Source organism: Heterodontus francisci, unplaced genomic scaffold, assembly GCF_036365525.1.
Source record: "Heterodontus francisci isolate sHetFra1 unplaced genomic scaffold, sHetFra1.hap1 HAP1_SCAFFOLD_586, whole genome shotgun sequence".
Classification (NCBI taxonomy): domain Eukaryota; kingdom Metazoa; phylum Chordata; class Chondrichthyes; order Heterodontiformes; family Heterodontidae; genus Heterodontus; species Heterodontus francisci.
The window spans coordinates 806487-812343 of NW_027142013.1; positions in this window are offsets into that span (position 1 = coordinate 806487).

A 5857-nucleotide genomic window follows, 5' to 3' on the forward strand; every position below is an offset into this window, starting at 1 on the left:
AAAAAACGGGGTTAGATACAGAGTAAATCTCCCCAAAAAAAGAAAAAAACACAGGGGTTAGATACAGAGTAAAGCTCCCTCTGCACTGTCCCCATCAAACAGCATGGGGTCAGAAAAAAAACGGGGTTAGATGCAGAGTCAAGCTCCCTCTGCACTGTCCCCATCTAACAGCACGGGGTTAGGAAAAAAACGGGGTTAGATACAGAGTAAAGCTCCCTCTGCACGGTCCCCATCAAACAGCACGGGGTTAGAAAAAAGAAACGGTGTTAGATACAGAGTAAAGCTCCCCAAAAAAAGAAAAAAAACACAGGGGTTAGATACAGAGTAAAGCTCCCTCTGCACTGTCCCCATCAAACAGCATGGGGTTAGAAAAAAAACGGGGTTAGATATTGAGTAAAGCTCCCTCTCCCAATGCCAGCCTCACTCTTCCTCTGTCTATTTCTCCTCCTCTCTCACTACCTGCGACACCTTTTCTCTGCTCTCTTTCTACCTCTTCCCATCCTGAGAGCAAGAGGGAGAGACTGAGATCGTGTACAGAGAGAGATAGAAAGAGAAAAGGTTTGATAAGGTTCACCATGGTAGGCTCATTCAGAAAGTAAGGAGGCATGGTATACAAGGAAAGTTGGCTGTCTGAATACAAAATTGGCTGGCCCATAGAAGTCAGAGGGTGGTAGTAGATGGAACGCATTCAGCCTGGAGCTCGGTGACCGGTGGTGTTCCACAAGGATCTGTTCTGGGACCTCTGCTCTTTGTGATTTTTATAAATGACTTGGATGAGGAAGTGGAAGGCTGGGCTAGCAAGTTGGCCGATGACACGAAGGTTGCTGGAGTTGTGGATGGTGTGGAAGGCTGTTGTAGGTTGCAACGGGGCATTGACAGGATGCAGAGCTGGGCTGAGAAGTGGCAGATGGAGTTCAACCTGGAAAAGTGTGAAGTGATTCATTTTGGAAGGTCGAATTTGAATGCGGAATACAGGCTGAAAGACATGATTCTTGGTAGTGTGGAGGAACAGAGGGATCTTGGGGTCCATGTCCATAGATCACTCAAAGTTGCCACCCAAGGTGATAGGGTTGTTAAGAAGCCGTATGGTGTGTTGGCTTTCATTAACAGGGGGATTGAGATTGAGTTTAAGAGTGGCGAGGTTATGCTGCAGCTCTGTAAGGGCACACTTGGAATATTGTGTTCAGTTCTGGTCGCCTCGTTATAGGAAGGATGTGGAAGCTTTAGAGAGGGTGCAGAAGAGATTTACCAGGATGCTGCCTGGACTGGAGGACATGTCCGATGAAGAAAGATTGAGGGAGCTAGGGCTTTTCTCGTTGGAGCGAAGAATGATGAGAGGTGACTTATAGAGGGGTACAAGATGATGAGAGGCAAGGATAGAGTGGATAGTCAGAGACTTTTTCCCAGGGTTGAAAGGGCTATCACCAGGGGGCATAATATTAACGTGATTTGGAGGAAGGTTTCGGGGAGATGTCAGAGGTAGGTTCTTTACACAGAGAGTGGTGGGTGCGTGTTATGCGTTGCCAGCGGTGGTAGCAGAAGCAGATACATTCGGGGCATTTAAGCGACTCTTGGATAGGTACATGGATGATAGTAGAATGAAGAGTAGGTAGTTAGTTTGATGTTTGAGTAGGTTAAATGTTCGGCACAACATCGTGGGCCCAAGGGCCTGCACTGTGCTGTAGTGTTCGATGTTCTAAAAGGGAGCGAGACACTTGGAAAATGATAAACTGAGAGATGAAATAGGGTTTCAGAGAGTAGAAGAGAGGGGAAGAGAGAGATAGGCACAGAGAGAGATTACCAGCGAGAGATATTACCAGAGATTACCTCTCGCTCCGTGCCGATCACTCCTTTCCTATCTGTTAGCCTCTCCGTCTATTTTTCTCCCTCTACCCCGATTTTTCACACTCCATGCCTCTCGCTCGATTGTCTGTGTATACTGCAGTGAAGGATTACATCAAATTATAATGTTTTACATTTGCTCTTACAATCTAACTGAACAATCTCTCCGTCTGTGAAAAGAGGGACCTTGGAGTGAATGTCCACTGATTCCTGAGGGTAACAGGACAGGTGGATCAGGTGGTTAAGCAGGCTTACGGAATACTTTCCTTTATTGGCCGATGTACAGAATATAAGGGCATGGAGGTTATGTTAATACTGTATAAACACTAGTTAGACCACAGCTAGAGTACTGTGTACAGTTCTGGTGACCACACTACAGGAAGGATGTGGTCACACTCGAAAGGGTACAGAGGAGATTTACAGAGGATGTTGTCAGGAATGGATAATTTTAACGATGAGTAAAGATTGGATAGGCTGGATTTAGCAGGGGCTTAGATTATAAGATTTCCACACCAAAATCATGAGGGTGTGATGGCTCCCATGGTGGAATAGCTTGCTGAAGGTTCACAAAGGAGCATTTTCCTTCTGGATCATCAGAACCGGCCGCCTGGGCCCCAACTTCATTTACATTTCTCCCTCTCTACCAATATTTCACTCTCTACACCGACCTTTCTCTGTTTCTGTACACAGTAGTGAAGGATGACATCAAATGAATATATCTCACATTCTCCCTTTAAATCCATCCCATCAATCTCACTCTCTGCAACCTTGTTCCTCTCTGCAGCCCTCTCTCTCTCTGCATATCTAACCCTCTCTCCCTCTGTCTCTCTCCCTCTGTCTCTCTCCCAGTGTCAGAGATAGCAGGAGGGAGAGATGGAGAGGAGGACAGAGAGAGACACAGAGAACAACCCTGGCTTCTCCAATTTCCCAGAGATGAAATGAAGGGATAACTTCTGCACATCTACCCTGTCCCATCGAATACACTCAGAGAAGGTACAGCACGGGTTAGATATAGAGTACAGCTCTGTTTAAACATTCACTGGAGTGTTGGATTAACCCGGGTCACTCACTGTGCCTGGCTCAGGCTCAAGACTCACCTGCCTCAGTCACTGAGACTCTCCTGTATCACTTGCCTTAAAAGAAGTGGATGCCGGGTTTGGGTGCAGGACAGGCACACGGGATTCGGGCGACTGATCATGTGAAGGATACGCATCAGTAATCCCTCGGAGAGTCAGAACAGACTAGCGGGACTCAGAAAAGGAAACTTTTGTTGAATTCAGATTCTTGCATTGTGGAATGTTTTAGTACTTGGTCAGAATGTTGAGCCAGTGAAATTTTGCCCCAGTGGGATGAATAGATACAATATGACTTTATTTCAACAGTAAGGTACCGTGTGTACTGTAAATATGGACTGAAATAACAATGTAACTGATCAATTTTCAACTGAATACTATGACGACAGTTCGAGTCATAGAGTCATACGGCGCAGAAACAGGCCCTTCGGCCCATCGTGTTCCTGCCCACCATCAAGCACCTTCCTGTTCTAATCCCATTTTCCAGCACTTGGCCTGTAGCCTTGTATGCTATGGCATTTCATGTGCTCATCTAAATACTTCGTAAATGTTGTGAGGGTTCCTGCCTCTACCATCTCTTCAGGTAGAGCGTTCCAGATTCCAACCACCCTCAGGGTGAAAGAAATTGTCCTCAAATCCTCTCGAAACCTCCTGTCCCTTACCCTTAAATCTATGCCCCCTGGTTATTGACCCCTCCGCTAAGGGAAAAAGTTTCTTCCTATCTAACCTATCAATTCCCCTCATAATTTTGGATACCTCAATCATGTCCCCCCTCAGCCTTCTCTGCTCGAAGGAAAACAACCCCAGCTTATCCAGTAAAATAAAAGCAAAATACTGCGGATACTGGAAATCTGAAATAAAAACAAGAAATGCTGGAACCACTCAGCAGGTCTGGCAACATCTGTGGAAAGAGAAGCAGAGTTTACGTTTCGGGTCAGTGACCCTTCATCGGAACTGACAAATATTGGAAAAGTCACAGATTATAAGCAAGTGAGGTGGGGATGGGGCAAGAGATAACAAAGGAGGTCGAGATAGCTTCAGTTTGCTTACCCACTGTTTATTTTCAGGTTTGCACTTGCTGCTGTTCAATATTCAGTATATTCACAGCTAATCTGTACTAATGCTTTGTCTTTCAACACACCATTAACATATTGTTTGCCTTTGCTCCGTGACCTTTTGGTCAGCTATGTGGCGTGGTCCAATCGAGACCTCCTTTGTTATCTCTTGCCCCACCCCCACCTCACTTGCTTATAATCTGTGACTTTTCTAATATTTGTCAGTTCCGATGAAGGGTCACTGACCCGAAACGTTAACTCTGCTTCTCTTTCCACAGATGCTGCCAGACCTGCTGAGTGGTTCCAGCATTTCCTGTTTTTATCCCAGCCTATCCAGTCTCTCTTCATAGCTGAAATGCTCCATCCCAGGAAATATCCTGGTGAATCTCCTTTGCACCCTCTCCAGTGCAATCACATCCATCCTCTCGTGTGGCGCCCAGAACTGTGCACAGTACTCCAGCTGTGGCCGAACTAGTGTTTTACACAGCTCCATCATAACCTCCCTGCTCTTATATTTTAAGCCTCGGCTAATAAAGGCAAGTATCCCATATGCCTTCCTAACCAACTTATCTACCTGTGCTGCTGACTTCAGTGAGCTGTGGACAAGTACACCAAGGTCCCTCTGACACTCTGTACTTCCTATGGTCCTACCATCCATTATATATTCCCTTGCCTTGTTATTCCTCCCAAAGTGCGTCATCTCACACCTCTCAGGATTAAATTTCATTTGCCACTGCTCTGCCCATCTTACCAGCCCACCTATATTCTCCGGTAATCTAAGGCTTTCGGCCTCACTATTTATGACACCACAAATTTTCGTGTCATCTGCAAACTTACTGATCATACCTCCTATATTCACATCTAAATCATTAATGTACACTACTAACAGCAAGGGTCCCAGCACCAATCCCTGCAGTACACCGCTGGTCAGTTATACCTGCTATCCTGTGAGAATGTACACAAGACACGATGGGATGAAGTCAATTGGACACTGTTGAATTTGCGAGCTTGATCTGTCTGGGAACACAAGCGTTCGATCAGTGGGAACTTGGTGAGATTAAAGACACAGACTGGGTGAGAGTCTGTGGGGATCATTTCCAGCATTGATTTTTCCAGGAATATTCACTGGGATTTTAGTGCTATTTTCCTGGAATTCTATGTAACCTAACCTACGTGTAACCTTTAATCTTGTAGTATATGTGTAATGTTTAATTTCTGAAAGCCATACAGAGTAGAGCTTAAGGTACTCCAACAAGGTGAAGATTGTTGGCATTTATTAACTCATCATGTCGAAGCTGCAGTTAAGTTGGACTGGACTTGTGAGCAATTGTATTTAAGTTGATTTTCCTACCATACTGCAGCATCCCACAATATAATATACTTTGTTGTTCATCTTGTCTGAATACAGACATAAAATATCCACAAAGTTAGCTATTTATGCCTGTGGTGAAGTGTTTATTTTGTCTGTGATTTAACTGGACCCCTAATGATAATCAACTCATTTTGTTAGCCACGATTGATTCACATTTTCTGTTGGGTTTTTGTTTCTTCGAGGAATATACGTTTGCTGTCAACCGTGAAATAACGTCTTTAACTATTATCCATTGCCTGGCTACTGTCAAATCGTTTAATGCATTTTCCCAATACACCATCGGCAACTTGCTCTTCATATCTTCATAGTTTCCTTCGTTCAGATTTACAAGCCTAGTTTCAGAATGAACTATATCCTTTTTCTCAAATGTAAAATTCTATCATATTGTGGTCACGATTTCATAATGGCTCCTTTACAACAAGGTTGTCAATTAGCCCTTTCTCATTACAAAATACTAAATCAGAAATAGATCGATCCCTAGTTGGATCTTCAACATACTGCTCCAGTCATCCATC